This window comes from Ahaetulla prasina, chromosome 4, assembly GCF_028640845.1.
Source record: "Ahaetulla prasina isolate Xishuangbanna chromosome 4, ASM2864084v1, whole genome shotgun sequence".
Classification (NCBI taxonomy): Eukaryota; Metazoa; Chordata; class Lepidosauria; order Squamata; family Colubridae; genus Ahaetulla; species Ahaetulla prasina.
This window is the reverse complement of record NC_080542.1, coordinates 114,417,206-114,435,922: the sequence shown is the minus strand read 5'-3', so window position 1 is coordinate 114,435,922 and position 18,717 is coordinate 114,417,206. Positions and strand designations below refer to the sequence as shown.

The 18,717-nt window shown below is 36.5% G+C and overlaps 1 long non-coding RNA gene across 1 annotated transcript in view; it reads left to right on the top strand.

Annotated features, from left to right (window-relative positions):
• LOC131196802 (uncharacterized) overlaps positions 1 to 18,193 on the top strand; it is a 124,342-nt gene extending 106,149 nt beyond the window's left edge. Inside the window, exon 4 of the long non-coding RNA XR_009154820.1 lies at positions 18,090 to 18,193. This is a non-coding gene — a long non-coding RNA (uncharacterized LOC131196802). The remainder of the gene's footprint in view (positions 1 to 18,089) is intronic.
• Positions 18,194 to 18,717: the final 524 nt, after the last annotated feature.

The following is an 18,717-nucleotide window of genomic DNA, read 5'->3' as shown; positions in this document are numbered from 1 at the left end:
AAGAAGCCATGGTTTACTGTGTTGTACGAAATGTATATGATATGGAACAATTGAAACATAAAAGAAGAATAAAAGAAGATGCAACAGTACAAGCAGAAATCGATGTGTAGCATAGACAGTGGAGGTGGTGATTTTTGTAAAAAATGTCCTTTTGTTATGGGTATAACAGAGAGTCTTTTAATAGGACCATAGATCTACCACAGAGTCTTCTAATGTGGTGAAATCACTTTGTTGATGATAATACTATTTTTAACTTGAGCTGGCATGTGTTAACCATGTAGAGGAAGTGATGGGGTCAGAAGAAAGGTCAAGGTTGGGATGGTAGAAGCAAGCCTCTTGGGACCTCCAATTTAGCAAGGATACATTTTACTTGGAAGCTGAAAGCAAAAGCCACTGCAATTATCTTGCTTTCAAAATCCACAGACAGGCTTCAAAGTTTATGATGCTTTTCAGAGCTACTGACATTCAAAGTTGAATTTTAACAGTGAATCTCAAAGTAATGGAATGGAAAACGAGTTGTATATACTGATATTCCTAGCATTTTCTTTCCAAATTTTATTTCAGTTTCAAAATTAAATTTAGTACTTCCACCTGTTTACCTGTCATTAGTTCATAAGTGATCTTTATCTTTGTATACATACATACATACATACATACATACATACATACATACATACATGTGTGTGTGTGTATGTATGTATATTTATGTGTCTGGTATGCAAAACCCATTTAAACATGGAATTATAAATGAATAAGTACAAATAAATAAAATTAAAATATATCTCTCTAGGAAGAAACTGATGTTGGATGCAAATAGATGTCATTCCATACATTTTGTCATTTGCCCTATACCTATGGACATCTATGGAGCTTTGTGCTGAAGGAGGGGCTGACCCTGGGTCTTTCAGTTCTAGTCTAATATCTTAACAACTGCACAACAATGGTTCCACATTATAGTAGAATAAGGCAGTGAGCAAATGTATGGTTGAAATAGTTTAAATATTGCTATAGAGAGCGCTTGATTCAGAAATTTATACACATACATAATTAGGTACAAGAATATAATCAATCATATTTTGTTATCTCTACCTGCTCAAGATTAATACAATATATATTAAATATTTCCTGTTCCTAAACTTAAATCAAAATTCTTATAAGATATTTTTATTTAACTAATATATCTTTCAAATTTCATAAAGGTTTCCCTTGACATCACATCTGATTATGTTACTGCTAAATTTCATGCTATAGCAAAAGCCAATATCTAGAAGTAATTCATTGAATTTGAAATTTGGTGGTAATGTACATCCTTCAGTATATTTCACTCATCTATAAAATGTTGCTTGTTTCAAGGGTCCTAGACATATTCCTTTGCTTTCTTAATACCAGATAGTTTAAACCAAATAAAATAGAATAAACCCAACAGTTCTGAGTCTGAACTGTTCTAAGCATACTGCTACTATATTCATTTTCTAAAAGAAAGAAACAAAAAACCCACACAATTTGCTTCTGAGGCAATTTAAACAGTTTGTAGCAAAATGCTGTTCCCACTTCTAACTTCATAAGTCAGATCTGGGACACACGTAGTGAGAGAGAGGCCCTGGTCATGGATAAATAACACTGATTCCTCTTGGAAAATAAGAATGATAGACCAACACAACACGGTGATATTTTTCTCTACTGAAGTTACACAGTAAAGTAAGTAAAAAGAGTCATTAAAATGAACAAATTAATCTGGTTTGTTTAAATTTGGGTTAGCATATTAGCAGATTACAGATAAATAATTGTTTAATGCAATAAGCAAACCCAGTTGCAAACTCCACCTGAAAATATTTAACAAAATCATTTTACTTGCATACCTATTTTTGTGATCCACACAAACCTAGCTCACTATCATGCTCATATCACCATTATGTACATATGCAGTCAGAGTTGTGTATTTGAAAATACTGTAATCTCATCCCTTCTAATGATTTTGACTATGGTCCTGATCAAGTGAGATTATATTTGTACTTCACTCACCTAACAAACCAACCATTTCCTTTTAGCTGTTAGGAAAAAGTAAATAATTCAGAATTGTTAGGATTGCTTGCCACCATTCAGTTGATCAACTGGGTGACTGGAAAAAGGGAATGTACAGTACATCTCTATGCAATTCATGATGTACTTATTACACATGGTATAAATTAAGAAAAGTGATTTGCCAGAGTGTAGCTATCTGTTCCATGCTAATGTATAAAGTTAATGCATAAGGACCAATTATGATTTGAGCAAGATGGTAAATAATTTGTTCTGATTTTTTACAAGAAGCACCATAAGATATCATTAGAGATGGATTGATTGATTGATTTGTCCATTCTCCTAGCCATAGAACAAAAATGCAATTCAAGAAAATGAGAAGCTGTTGTGCCAGGCATATTGGAAATTCCTGGTAGAAGCTTTGGTCCCAATACTATGGAGAGAGTCGCCTACCAAACATCTCTGTTTTTGACATGTATATGACACAGGTGCAGACACAGTGCTAACATACGGGAACAATTTTCTGATTCATTATTCGAAGCCCTGGAGGAGAGTTGAAAAAAATGTCCATAATAATGTGACATTGGTAAGAATTAACATTTTTTTCTTGAAGAACAAATATCACTCAAGTGTTTTTTCATAATATTCAATGATTAAGCTTGGGCAATGAGGAAATATAATTTCTATATATAATTTTTCTGTTCTTCTATTAGGTTTCACAGAATTTTAATTTTTATATCTCTAATGGAATCCGTAGGAATGCATTGGATTATTCTTATATTTAAGCTATAAATATATTATAGCTATTACGCAAAAGGAGCTAATTCTGACCAATTTTAATTAGTTTCAAGCTATAGAGCTAGAGGGGAATGTCCTTTTGCTTAAGAACGTAGAGAACTGCAGTCGATGGACAATGGGGTTAGCAGATATGTTAGCGGGACCACCAAGTTTCTATCTTAAATTAAATCATTCTTGATCTGAGTTTGGGCTTAGTGCAAATATGAACCCAGTTGTTGTGGTTTACAACCATGTTTTGTAAATTAATACAATATATAATTAAGCTTACAAAGGTTTATTTGATATGAACTCAATCCATGTAAGGCAGCTTTATGCATACTGACAAGTATTAATACCCTTATGCCTGAGTGTTCAAGAATGGTGATGGAAGTCATTCAGCTATTCAGCTTTGAAAAAGATAAAATGCAGGTGCCAGCTCTCCCTTTTCCTTCTTCTTCAGTTCATATAATTCCAACGATGATGGCAAATAGTTATAATGGGTGGTTGGGGGGCTGTAAAAGTGTGGGTGTGTGGGTGTGGGTGGGTGTATGTGTATCGGTATCCGCATCTATTCATATTTGTTTTTGTAGGTTTTCACGGGTATAGGTATGTAGGTCTTAGCATTTTTGGGTCTTTTCCCGTGTAAGGTTGAGAGTATCTTGGCGATGTTTCGACTCGGAACCAAACCAGGGGCCGGGATGCTGCATCATAGCCATCTGCTCAAGACATCACATCACAGAACTTCAGAGGCCACAACACCAAAGCTCAGGAAAAAAAGACCAGGACCACACCCACACAGGATGCTACAAAACAGCCGACCAATCTGCAAACACCCACTCCATCTACCAATCAAGATGCAACCACACAGCCATCCAACCCGCTCACAGCAACACTCCCCACCTTCCCACCAGTATTTATAGAGAGACAGCAGCTCCCACCACTCTTTGCTCAAGAAGCACGAAGCTGAAGACCAGCCTGAAGATGATGAGTGAGACCTCGTCGAAACGTCACCAAGATACTCTCAACCTTATACGGGAAAAGACCCGAAAATGCCAAGACTTACATCTATCCATATCTATCTATATATTTGTTAGTGTGTGTTTGTGTATTGTATGTGTACGTACACAAACACACACTGACAAATATATAGATAGATATGGATAGATGCGGAGACAGATACAGATACAGATACAGTTATAGATATAGATAAATTGGTGAACAAATTTTTCCAGGGGAAAGCCAAACTATTCAATAATTGTTCAGGGATAGGATTTGTCTTAGACATATCAGCAAGATTGCCACTAAAACGCCAAATAGAAAGAAACCCTAAATTTTGTACTCCTCTGGGATTTAAGAAGTGTGCAGGAGGCAGGGAAGCTATGGACTATTAGACAGATTATTGTTTAATGACAGACAAAACTATTGTTTTTAGTATAGAATAGAATAGAATAGATTTTATTTTATTGGCCAAGCGTGATTGGACACACAAGGAATTTGTCTTGGTGCATATGCTCTCAGTGTACATAAAAGAAAAGACACCTTCATCAACTGGATCAACAGCTCCTTGGGCAGTTTGAGCTTTCTGAGTTTGTGCAGAAAGAACATTCTTTGTTGTCCTTTTTTAATGACGTTTTTAATGTTAGCTGCCCATTTTAGATCTTGCGTTATGGTAGAACCTAGAAATTTGAAGGTTTCTACTGTTGATACTGTGTTGTCTAGTATTGTAAGAGGTGGAAATATGGAAGGGTTTCTCCTAAAGTCTACCACCATTTCCAGGGTTTTGAGTATGTTCAGTTCCAGATTGTTCCAGTCACACCACAAGGCTAGTCGTTCGACCTCCTATCTGTATGTGGATTCATCATTGTCTCGAATGAGACAATGTTGTGTCACTATTGTGTCATCTGAGAACTTCAGTAGTTTAACAGATGGATCATTGGAGATGCAGTCATTGGTATGCAGAGAGAAGAGAAGTGGGGAGAGCACACAGCCTTGTGGGGGCCCTGTGCTAATTGTACAGGTATCTGAGGTTATTCTGCTTATCTTCACCTGCTGCTTCCAGTTTGTTGGGAAGCTTATGATCCACTTATAAGTCTGTTCAGGTACTTGTAGCTGGTTTAGCTTAGTTAGAAGAACGTTTGGAATGATGGTATTAAATGTTGAACTAAAGTCTACAAAGAGGATCCTTGCGTAGGTCTTTGGAGATTCAAGATGTTGTAGGATGTAATGCAGAGCCATATTAACAGCATCATCTGTTGATCTATTTGCTCAGTATGAAAATTGCAAGGGATCTAACAGTGGATCCGTGATGGTTTTCAAGTGGGACAGCACTAGCCTTTCAAAGGTTTTCATGACTACAGATATTAGAACAACTGATCTGTAGTCATTCAGTTCCTTGATGGTGAGCTTCTTTGGCACTGGGATGATAGTAGAGCATTTGAAGCAAGAAGGAACATAGCAGATCTCTAGTGATTTATTGAAGATATGGGTGAAGATGGGGACCAATTGGTCAGCAAAGACTTTTAAGCAAGGAGTTATCTTATTCCTAACAAACAGGAAGCAGCAGGTGAAGCTAAGCAAGATCACATCAAATACCTGTACAATTAGCACAGGGGCCCCCCAAGGCTGTGTGCTCTCCCCACTTCTCTTCTCTCTGTATACCAATGACTGCATCTCCAATGATCCATCTGTTAAGCTACTGAAGTTCGCAGATGACACAACAGTGATTGGTCTCATTCGAGACAATGACGAATCCGCATATAGACAAGAGGTCGAACGACTAGCCTTGTGGTGCAACCAAAACAATCTGGAACTGAACACACTCAAAACCGTAGAAATGGTGGTAGACTTTAGGAGAAACCCTTCCATACTTCCACCTCTCACAATACTAGACAACACAGTATCAACAGTAGAAACCTTCAAATTTCTAGGTTCTATCATATCGCAAGATCTAAAATGGACAGCTAACATCAAAAACATCATTAAAAAAGGACAGCAAAGAATGTTCTTTCTGCGCCAACTCAGTAAGCTCAAATTGCCCAAGGAGCTGCTGATTCAGTTCTACAGAGGAATTATTGAGTCTGTCATTTGCACCTCTATAACTGTCTGGTTCAGTTTTGCAACCCAACAAGAAAAACACAGACTTCAGAGGATAATTAGAACTGCAGAAAAAATAATTGCTACCAACCTGCCTTCCATTGAGGACCTGTATACTGCACGAATCAAGAAGAGGGCCGTGAAAATATTTACAGACCCCTCGCATCCTGGACATAAACTGTTTCAACTCCTACCCTCAAAATGCGCTATAGAGCACTGCACACCAGAACAACTAGACACAAGAACAGTTTTTTCCCAAAGGCCATCACTCTGCTAAACAAATAATTCCATCAACACTGTCAAACTATTTACTGAATCTGCACTACTGTTAATCTTCTCATAGTTCCCATCACCAATCTCTTTCCATTTATGACTGTATGACTATAACTTGTTGCTGGCAATCCTTATGATTTATATTGATATATTGACCATCAATTGTGTTGTAAATGTTGTACCTTGATGAACGTATCTTTTCTTTTATGTACACTGAGAGCATATGCACCAAGATAAATTCCTTGCATGTCCAATCACACTTGGCCAATAAAAATTCTATTCTATTCTATTCTATCTGGGCCTGGAACTTTTCCTGGCTTTTGTCTGTGAAATAGGTCCTGCACTTCCTTTTCTGCGATCACTAAGGTTCGTGAACCCAATGGGATGGGGTCAGTTGATGGAGTCAGGAGGCTTGGCTGTTGTTGGTGTGTCTGAGATGGGGGTTGTGGAGATAGGTGGCTGTAGTTTCATTTCAAACCTACAGTAAAACACGTTCAGGTCATCTGCCAGTTGTTGATTTCCTTCAGCCTGGGAACGAGGTTTGCCATAGCCGGTGATATTTTTAAGAGTTTTCCACATGTTTGCTGGTTCATTTGTTGAGAACTGATTCTTTAGCTTTTCAGAGCAGCTTCTTTTTGCTGCTCTGATCTCCCTTGTTAATACATTTCTGGCCTGATTGAACAGCATTTTATCACCTTTTCTGTAGGCTTCCTCTTTGAAACAATGTAGCTGCTTAAGTTTAGCAGTGAACCAAGGTTTGTTGTTACTGTATATTTGCAAGTTTCTTGTCAATACACATAGGTTTTCACAGAATCTGACATATGATGTTTCAGTATTTGTGAGTTCATCCAGGTCTGCAGAGGTATCTTCAAAAATATTCCAATCAGTGTAGTCAAAAAAAGCCTGTAGCTTTAATTTTGCCTCCTCAGTCCAGGTCTTCATTGATTTAATTGTTGATTTTGTGGTTTTAAGTCTTTGCTTCTAAGTAGGTACAAGGTGAATCATGCTGTGATTAGAGTGTCCCACAGCTGTTCGTGGTAAAGACTGATAAGCATCTTTTAGTGTTGTGTAGCAATGGTCTAAAGTATTCTTGCCTCTAGTGGGACAATTGACATGCTGAAAGTATTTTGATAGCTCTTTCCTTAAGTTTGCCTTGTTAAGATCTCCCAAAATAATGGCCAGTGAATCGGGGTAGTTGGCTTCAGCCTCCATAATTTGGTCAGCTAGAGTTCGTAATGCCTTGTTTACATAGGCTTGTGGTGAGACATAAACAGCAATTAGAAGAAATTAGGAAAAATCACGAGGTGAATAGTATGGTTTGCAGTTAATAATTAATGTCTCTAGGTTTTGTCACAGAATTTGTATATTATACTTATAGCCTGAGACCAGCTGTTGTTGATATATAAGCATAAGCCTCCTTCCTTCTTCTTACCAGATGTTTCTGTAATTCTGTCTGATTGTTGAATCTGAAATCCTGGGATATTCAGGCTGCTATCTTCAATTGGTTCATTTAACCAGGTTTCAGAGAAGCATAGGACTGCTTCTGATTGTAAAAATCAGAATTGTATCTGTTTAAAATAAGTATTTCATTCATCTTATTAGCAAGTGAATGTACATTGGTGAGGAAAATTGAAGGCAGAAGAGTTTTATTTCTCCTATTTCTTAGTTTGATTACAATTCCCGCTTGTTTACCTCTCTTATTTCTCTTCTTCCGTTTGGTTTTTTTTTTTTTGGTAATCCATGGCTCTGGGGAAATTGCTTCTTTCTGTGTTAGAATCTCCTCCGCATTTGTAAAGACATGGGGGGGGTGAGATCACAGAAAGCTGCTCCTTTAAGAAACGTTGCTTAATTTTTAGCAGATGGTCTCGTGAGTAAGAAATCCATAGTGAGTCACAGAGAATGATTAAAAATAAAGAAACCATTAGACAGCATTTCATCGAGGCAGCCTTCAGTGGCGCCATCTTGGATCTTTTAATGACTAAGCTTTGAATGTTATTTGTCCATTATATTATAGCACTGAAACCTTTGCACTTCTAAAATATTTTTGAGTTATAGAATTGTGTATATTTTTAAAGGCAACCTTAAGACAAGGATATTTGATGCCTCTGATTATTATCCTAAGTTTTTGGCATATTTGTGTTTCAGAATAGATTTTATTTTGTTAGTTTTTTTTTTTTTTGAAGAAATGCAATATTCAGGAGAAAATATAGAGCTAACATAAGTAAGTAGTGCACCTGTTTGGTTAAGAATAAGTCTTGACCTCCACCAACCAGCCTTTGTGCTTTTATTAGTCATGTGTTTCCTGATTCAGAAAATATTTCTAGAGAGGGCAAATTGGTCTGGGACTGAAGGAGTGTTGCAAGCGAGACAGAAATGGTCAGATGATAAATAGCTTTCCATAATACCCAAGGTTCATCCAGCTGCAGTTAACTATTTTTTTTTCTTTGATTGATGGTGTTGATGTTCTAAATAGGCTTAAGATATGCCAAGTACAAAACCTATAACAAAGTCCATCAAGCTCACATCACAGATAGGCAAACAAGCCTGTTCCCAACATATAGTTATTCTAAGAAGGGTATTGCTGTTTCGTATAACCTTGCAAGTGTTCATCTGGTTTCTGTCCAAGTTAGACAAAAACTATTTTCTGTTCAAAAATAAATGAGGGTCACTTAGTCTGAAGCTTCCAATTACTATAGATTTGCACTGAAACGGGACACCCTTTGGAGTTACTCTACTTGATTTTTTAACAGAAATCAATATGGTATTTTTCTTCTGTTGTGTCAATGAAGCAAAAACAAATATGCAGTCAGAAATATGTTCCATTTTGCTTGAGAGAACTCTCATATTATCTAGCTTTTAAAACAACAATAATGGTAGAAAAACAATGAGACAAAAAAAAACAAAATAGAAATTGGCGCAGTTTTGAGTACTGTATCATCATATATATCTTCATTTACTGTTTCTCTAACAGATATATAATTGAAAGCAGCAGAGAAATGTTTCAATTAATACTTGCATTTGTACAAGTTTTTCCTGTTACCAGTGGATTTTAGAAATAGTAATGTCATGACAGATCTGAAGTCATAAATATTATATTCATAAAAAATGGGGAAAAACAAGACATTAACATACTTTCTACTACAGTTACATGGTTTTCCTTGACCCTGCGCTTTCTTCCTCCCCTTCTACAAATTGTATCTTGTTTTCTTTGCTCCCTAAAGTTTCAAAACTGTTATCTATTTATTCGATTGATTTAGGACAGAATTTCTGTTTAGCATCTTTGATTATGAGTGTTATATTTAGACGTTTTCCTTCATTCCCTGTGGAAAAATTGTGCATTTCCTCCCCAAATTAATACTATATTTCGTTCATTGAAGCATCCTGTTAGCTGTATACCCATTTCCTGATAAATAATTTCAGTTTATGTTGATGATCTTATTGAAATCAGTTGGAGAAATTTAATTAAGACTAAGTTTTTATAATTTTACTTGAAAATGGACTTTGTTGAATTTAGGATTTATTTTCAAATAGATATTTTCAGTACTGTAACTTTCTTTTTACCAAGTAGATCTAAGCTTTGTTTTTACCAAGTAGACCTAGGCTATGGTGTGATTTCATCATTAAAATATTTTATCCTCTCATACAAATACTTTTTTTCCTGGTGTGAATTTTTTTTTCCAATGAAAGAATGGAATATTTCTTCTATTTAATTGGGAAACTCAGAATAAAGGTAAGAAATTGACAATATTGTTTAACAGTAATAAGTTCACTTTCCATGGGAAAAACATTTATTTCTTAGAAACTATTGTTTCTGCTCAAATGGTGTTGCTGGGTTTTTTTTGGCTGTACTAAAAAATCCTGAAAAACCTGTTTGAGCACAGATAAAGTGAGACAAAGAAATGCATCTACCAAATGTGAACAATGATAATTTCTGTCATTTCGATTTCCAACACTGAAACAATTATTTTCTGTTTCCATCTGAGTTAATTAGGCTCTTCAAAAGGATTTTCTTGAAGAAAAGAGTGAATCAGAAATTTGGAGTACCAAATGTAGATAGGCTTACCCAGCTGTGTTTATGTCAGTGATTAAAGTCTTACTGTGTTCTGACCCCATGCATTGAGATGGCTAACCACCTGAGTATGCTTAGCAGCCATTTACATTTGAGAGGCTTAGTTTCCCCATTTGGGTTTACCAGATGTCCCTTTACATGGAGATGCTCAGAGAATGTCAGTGATACAGAGCAAAATTCTTATTGCAAATCCACACGATCCTAAGCATCTCCTTAGGTTTCCAATTTGGGTGTAATTTGGAATTTAGTCCCACCTATTAATTGATTTTCTTAAAGTAATATAAAAAAGTTGGGTCCCAACCATGTCTGAAAGATTACAATAGGAGCAATACAATCCTATTACATTTCTCTGCAGGAATAAATATCTTTAAATATAACCATGTTTATACTTAACTGGGCAAGTGAATAGGATCTTAGGCTCAGTTATTTGCATTTTTCCTGAGAACATCTGTTGTACAGTTCTCTTTCAGACAAAAAGGCATACAATATTTTCATCTAGTTTCAAAACTCAAAATGAAAGTTTCCAGCAGGCTTAAAATTAGGTTCAAATTTGCTTAGATGCAAGTACCTGCCTGAACTGCGTGGGAACCAAGTGAAAATAACTTATTGTGTTTATGCATCATACTATTTACCCTGGTGAATAGTATAACTGAATCACACCCACTGGGTGTTGAAAGTCAAAAGACTTTAGCCATTGATTTTAATGAATATATTTCAGTTTATATGTTGGTATAGCTAGATCTATGAATCTTTACCTTCAACATTTTTACTTGGCAGCTAGAAGATGTTAATTCTTGTAAAAACAAAAAAAAGACAATTATGAAGTACTATTCCAGATTAGCCTGCATAGATTTCCTCAATAAGCTGTGCAATTAAATCATCACGATGGATATCATAGAATTCAAATTTCACTGCTAGTTGTATTAATATGTAACAACTTTGGTTTTGTAACTTAGTTCAATTGTATAATGACTTCTATGACTTTTATCATAATACACACTGCTAGTTGTGGGATTACTAATTGCTCATGCTAATTCTTTGCCTTATTACAAGTTGTTTTATAATAGATAAAGTCCAGTAACATCCAAATCTAGGGCTCAGTGGTCATCTCTGTTTCTTGGCCGAGGGAGTCAGCATTGTCCAAATATACTTTCTATGATCACTTAGTCAATATGGCTATACACCAAAGGCGTACAGAAGGCTGTTGCCTTCCACCAAAGTGGTATCTATTAATCTACTTTCATTTGCATTATTTTGAACTGGTGGCATGGAAGGAGCTGGGGAAGGAATGTTTCAGCCCATTTGCAGCACTCAGGTCTTGAACCCTCTCTGTCAGCTTTCCAGCTGATATGCTCAGTGTCTTTAACAGCTGAGCCATTGCATCCTAATAATAATAATAATAATAATAATAATAATAATAATAATAATAATAATAATAATAATAATAATAACAACAACAACAACAGAGAAAATTCTAAAAACAACAGAAACAAAGGCAGAATATAAAGAAAAATAGCTGGATGACAGATTAAATAGATGGAAATCCAAAGCTTTGCATGGACAGCACTTGAAAAACATTGAAGGAAAATGTGAGGACAAGTTGACATGGGCATGGCTTAAGATGGGAACCATCAAGAAAGAAATGGAAGGTTTAATACTTGCTGCTCAAGAACAAGCACTACAAATTAGTGCCATGAAAGCAAAGATACAAAAATCCACCGACAATCCAAACTGCCAACTTTGCAACAACAAAGTCGAAACTGTTTCACATTTAATATGTGAATGCAGCAAAATTGCACAAACTGATTACAAAGCTAGGCACGGCCAAGTTGCTAAATTAATCCACTGGTCATTATGTATGGAAAAAATATGACTTGCCTGTATCCAAAAAGTCATGGGAACATAAAGTGGAAAAAGTTATAGAAAATGAGAAGGTGAAGATCTTGTGGGACTTTAGAATACAGATGGATCCTCACTTGGAACACAACACACCAGATATCACAGTTGTGGGAAACTGAAATGTACAATTTATTGACATTGCAGTACCAGGAGATACCAGAGTCAAAGAAAAAGAACTGGAAAACATCATGAAATATTGTGACCTGGCCATCGAAATTATGGCTATGGATGAAACATGTAACAGTGATATCCATCGTCATTGGGGCACTTGGTACCATGTCCAAGAATTTTATAAGATACATCAACAAATTGCAGCTTCCTGCAATAACACCAGCAGAACTGCAAAAAACTGCGCTACTTGGAACATCGTACATCTAAGAAGGTACTTAACTGATATCTTGGTCGCTGGCAGCAACCCGTATTAACCAATAGCACCAGTCAATAGTATTTGTGAGGCATTTTTGAATATTCAGTTGACTGAGTTTCATGTTTAATGAATAAAGTAAATAATAATAATAATAACAACAACAACATATTACACTTATATGCTGCCTTATCCCCAGCAACTCCCAGCACAAATTACAAATTGTTAAAAGCATTTTAAAAGAAAAAATAGTACAAACTTCGCAACAACCACACAAAGCAAAGAAACAGAGAAAACAAACATGGATGAAAACAAGGAAAAGGAAAGAAAGGGGCACAAATTATCCTTGCCATAAGCCTAGGCAAAGAGCAAGATCTTCAAGGCCCTTCAACACACCACTAGCATGGAGGCTGTTCGAATCTCAGGAGAAATCTGCATCTCAGATTTCAAAATAAAGCACAAATGGCTGTGCTCACAGACCTTATTAAAACATAAACCATATTTTGCAAGCCACAACAGGTACTGTAGTTCAGAGGATAGACTAAATGAAACCCAAACGCATTATGTGATGTTCTCTACTTAATGGGTACAAAATATATCTTCTTCCTCATGTTCCAATTAGCATAGTTATAGCAATCCAGATTTGTGGGCACCAGTTTGGAGAAGATACATATTGCACAGGGTGGGCCAGGGTACTACAGTAGGTGAGGCTCTCCTCCCTATACATTGATCTACCAGTATAACTGCTGAGGAGGAAGAAAAGGAATGCTTGGTTTATTGTGCCAAACCCTTTAACTGAGGTAAATATGATGCCTTCCAATAGTTTACAACCCTTGCTGCAGGCAAGGTAGCTAGAAGAATGGAAACTACATAGCTGTGACCTCAGACATGGAGGAATCCACCTTTTCACTCTCCACCATTCACCTACTACAAACAAAAGCTCCAAGTGTCGGGAGGAGAAGTCAGTTCAGAATTGCCCTTTACAAAAACATTGGCATAATAAGGGTTGGTTCCACTTTAATGGACACATCCAGAGCTTTTGTGCATGGAGCACAAAAGATGTCTGATGTAAAAGGTTCATCATTTATTCTAGGTCAGCCTTACCTTTACCAGATTTCCTCTTCGACTGGCATAAAAAAGCTGCCTAAAATAAAAAAAAATTTTTTTTAAAAAGCTACAAGCATCAGATTAAAATGACAACAAGAAAAGCAAAAAGTAACAAAGAAGTATAGATGTGTGAACATGTTTGTAAGAGAGAGAGGGGGAGAGGGAGGAAGAGAGAAAGTGTGTGTGTTATTTCATTTTGTTCAGGCAGCAAGAAAGTCTCTTGTCACTCAGAAGTGTCAGTGGCTCAGGTAGAAATAATTTAAATAAGGAAGATGGTAAAATATCAAGGAGGAAGGAGAGTGCAAATTTATCTGATTCAGGAGAACCAGGTGTGAAATGAAAATGAAGTGGAACAAGCAAAAAGAAAAAAAGAAAGAGAATTGTTCTGCATTCAAATACTCCCAGATTGTTATCAGCCATGGTCAGCTGCTGCCGGGCTTCTGCCTCACCTTGCTAAACCTTTGATGCCAGACACCCACTGTGACCTGAGCATTTCTCCCTCTTGTTTTTCCCATTGAAAACATTGCACAGCAGGAAGGGAACTATGGATGGCAGGGGTGTCTTTGATGGATTCTGGTTTTTCGAAATGACCACTGTTGCATTGCCACAAAGTATCATTTTTATCTTACTATAATTATTTTGTTATAATTCTAAAGGACTGCAGTTCACCCATCATGCCTTTTTATCAATAGACCAATCTCTCCTTTCCCCATTGTATCAAAATGGAGGCACTCAAGACTGCGTATTATCTTGTTACTAAAAATATATTTACTGTATTTTGGTCTGATTGATGAAAAATGATTTCAGCAGTTTTCTTTATAAAAAGTAGCAATGAAGTAATTTACTGAGAATATTGCAGCAATTGCCCTGGACTTAATGATATTATAGGGACCACCTTTAAAATAAGCACATGTTGTGTTCGGGAATATTTGTCATATTCTTGAGAAAATGAAACACATAATTAGAACAGTAAATAGCATACTGCTTCACAGTGCTTTACAGCCCTCTCTAAGCAGTTTACAGAGTCAGCATATTGCTCCCAACAATCTGGGTCCCCATAATATAAATATATATAAAATACATAATATAAATATAAATAAGCATTAGCAACAATATGTGTGCCTACCTACTTCACTCATAATTATAAAATAAGATTTAAAATGAAGTGAGATTACTAGTGTGGATAATCGTAGGATCTGATAAGCCATATTTGGTTACATAAGTTACAGAGTTTGCTCCATTCACTGCTATTGAACTCATGGTCATTTTGGAAATGTTTGCCCTGAAATACAGCCAGAATTATACTTCTGAGGCTGACATCAACCATACAATTGACTAAATACGTCATACTGCATTCATTAGAAAAGATCATATCAAAGAATAGCTGGGCGAATTGAAGACTTTGGCACCTAGGCAATAGTTCTCATTCTGAAATCCTGTAAAATAGTGCTGTAAAATAGTTTCACTTCATTCAATGTGAAAATATGACCACCATTTAATTATTGCCTTATTATGAATTGTCACACTATGTCACAGGTCCTGAAGTAGCTAAAATCTCCTTACCCCCTCCTTCACACAAAAGAAACTGAAAAGATGTTGCTAGTAATTTATTTATTTATTTATTTATTTATTTTGTCACAACAATATATATAAGTATCATACAAAAAAAGATTATATAGTGTATAAACATACATATGAGTAAATAATAGGAGGAATAAGCATATACATATATATAAGAAGAAGAAAAAGAAAAACAATAGGACAGGAACGGTAGGCATGTTTGTGCTCTTATGCAGGCCCCCCTTATGGTCCTCTTAGAAATGGGGTGAGGTCAATATTAAAAAGTTTTTGGTTAAAGCTTTTGGGATTATGGGAAGAGACCACAGAGTCAGGTAAAGTGTTCCAAGCACTGATGATTCTGTTACAGAAGTCATATTTTCTGCAATCTAGATTAAAGCAGTTAACATTAAGTTTAAATCTATTGGTTGCTCTTGTATTATTGCAATTAAAGCTGAAGTAGTCTTTAACAGGAAGGACATTACAATAGATTATTCTATGAGTTAAACTTAGGTCTTGTCGAAGGTGATGGAGTTCCAAGTTTTCTAAGCCTAGGATTTCAAGTCTGGTGGCATAAGGTATTTTGTTGTTTTCAGAGGAATGAAGAACTCTTCTTGTAAAATATTTCTGGACATGTTCAATTGTATTGATGTCAGAAATGTGGTGAGGGTTCCAGACAGGCGAGCTGTATTCTAGAATTGGTCTAGCAATGCCCCCACCCATCCAGATTGTCAAACCACCTTTCTCCTTGAAAGAGCAATGTGGTAGCTTAAGCAAGGAGGCATGCCAAGAAAGAGTTTCTGAAAATGAGGAAACAGTCCATCCAACAGCTCTAAAGAATCAGAGAATTTTAAGGAATGTAATATTTTGACTGGCATTTCAACTATATTGCAGCTAAATCAGGAATAAATGGGCCCAGCTATCAAGCACAGATAGTTCAAAAGTCCAAAAGTTCCATAAACCAGTCAAGAGCATTAAGTGGTGGACATCCATGTGGTTGCTGCTGTGGTGCTTACAATTATTATGGAATATATTTTGCTACAAAGAAAATTGCAGTTTTGAATTTAGCATTCTGTAGGATGCTAAACTCTGCTTTAGACGGCCTGAAATGGCTAAGTAGAAATTTAAAATTCAGTCCTTACTCAATCTACCTTCTGCTTAGCAGTTTTCCAACTCAGCTCATATGATATAAAAAAGAGATTTTCTAACTAAACTTAATTTTTTTTCCTGAACAAAAAAAAAATTGTTGGATTCAGCAAAGCATGTTTTAAAGTATTTTACAGGGAAGTAAAACAGCAAAATGCTTTTATTTATAGAATATTGTAACACTGAAAATCAATGCACCCTCCTCCTTTATACTATTATTACACATACTCATACATTAAACATTACAAGACAGTACAAATCCCAACAATAGCTACCTAAATGTACAAATATTAGAAGATAAATGAATAAGGTGATACCAATTCTCATACACACACAAGTACACTAAATATAAAATAAAAATGGGAAAGTTGTAGGGGCAGTGTGTGTGTGTGTGTGTGTGTGTGTGTGTGTGTGTAGTGCCCCTACATCTTTGCCATTTTTATTTCAAACACAGTAGATAATTCTTTGCTGTCTGATTGCCAGATCACTCAAAGTCTTTGTTTTTCTCAACATGTGTGCAATTTTCACTATTTTTGTCCAGCAGTGACCTCTGGAATTCCAGAATAATTTTTCCTCCCCTTCCTGGTGCCCTTGTGTGACCCAGGAAAACAAACATCTGAGAGACCTCTGGGCATCTTTCACATCTGCTGGGGGATATGATGAAGGCCATTGTGTGATGTGTTTTGAACAGCAGGTGTTGGAGTCGGAAAAGAGTGGGTTGGTTTAGAGGGGATGGGCTGGATCTGTGCTTAATTCTTAGTTCCCAGGCTATTTAGGGAACAGCTTAAAACAAGCCTAATCTGCGTCTACAAATTTAACATAGTAAAACCCACAATGAAGAATTGCTAATCAGATGCTCCTTCTTCTCCTTTTTTTTCAGGCAGGTCAGTTTTAAATTGTTTGGGGGGAGGGGGCAGAGAATCCGGAAACTTTATTCTTAGGAATTCTATTCTTACTTGTTTTTGTTTTTGCTTTGTTTTGTTTTTAAGTAGAAGACAATAAAAATGTTTTGCCATTTGCCTAAAATCATCAACTACATTAAGGTTTAGATGTGATTGTGTCAAATATTTATTCAATGGCATGAATTTCAAATAAATTAATTTGGAGTCACATCCTGATAGTCATTTGGTGAAAAGTGCAGCTCCTTTCAGCAACACTAGAATAAGGAACTGGAAAAGGATAAGGTCGAGGTCTTAGGTAGGATTGTTCCTGTACATCATCTCTTGGCCCATCACATCACTTGTTTATAGAGGGGTGTAAGGAGTTGAAAAGGGTAAAAAGATGTCTAGAGCACTACTGGTAGAAGACAAGACATGAATCCAATCAATTATAAGTTAGAGCTCCTATTAAGGCCTACTTTTTGACAGTATGACTAGGAATGCAGTGGCTCAGTGGCTAAGATGCTGAGCTTCCCGGTTGAAAGGTCAGCAGTTCAATGGTTCGAATCCCTAGTGCCGCATAATGGGGTGAGCTGCCATTACTTGTTCCAGCTTCTGCCAATCTAGCAGTTTGTAAGCAGGTAAAAAATGCAAGTAGAAAAATAGGGACCAACTTTGGTGGGAAGGTAACAGCGTTCCATGCACCTTTGGCGTTGAGTCATGCCGGCCACATGACCACGGAGACGTCTTCAGACAGCGCTGGCTCTTCGGCTTTGAAATAGATATTAGCATCTCCCCCTAGAGTTGGGAACAACTAGCAGATATGTGCGAGGGGAACCGTTACCATTACCTTTGACAGTATGAGTGAGAAAGTGTTACTATTCCTCCATTCTTATTGCATCTGCAGAGTGCTGTGTTCCTGAATTGAGAAGCCCTTCTCTCAGTCACCCACACCCTGGTCATCTCTCCAATGGATTACTGCAATGTGCTCTACACGGCTATCCTTGAAGAGTTTCAAGAAGCTGCAACTTGTGCAAAATGTGGCAGTGTGAACAGTGCTGACATTCCTAGATGTGTATATAACACACCTGCTATAAGAGCTATGTTGCCTGCTAATTTGCTTCCAGATCCAATTCAAAATATTGATATTGATATCTTTAAAGCCATTCATGGCTTGGGGCCAGGTTACCTGAGGATTAGTTTCATCTTGATCGCATTGTTCCATCCTGTTCATTCAGACAAGGAAAATATGTTGTGGATCTGTTGGTTAAAGAATTTCAACTTGAAAGATCCAGGAAGAGACCCTTTTCTGCAATTGGAACACCTTATCCCCTAGAGGAGAGGTGCACCTCCCCTTCCATCTTCTTGCAGAAAGAATATTAAACCATTGGCTTAGATGTCCAAGTGGGATATGCAGATCTGGGGGTGGTTGGTGATATAAGGGTGCTCCCTCTTTATAAATTTTGAATAGCTCAATTTTTAATTTTGGTTTTCTTACAAATCTTACAAATAAATAAATAAGATAAATAAACCAT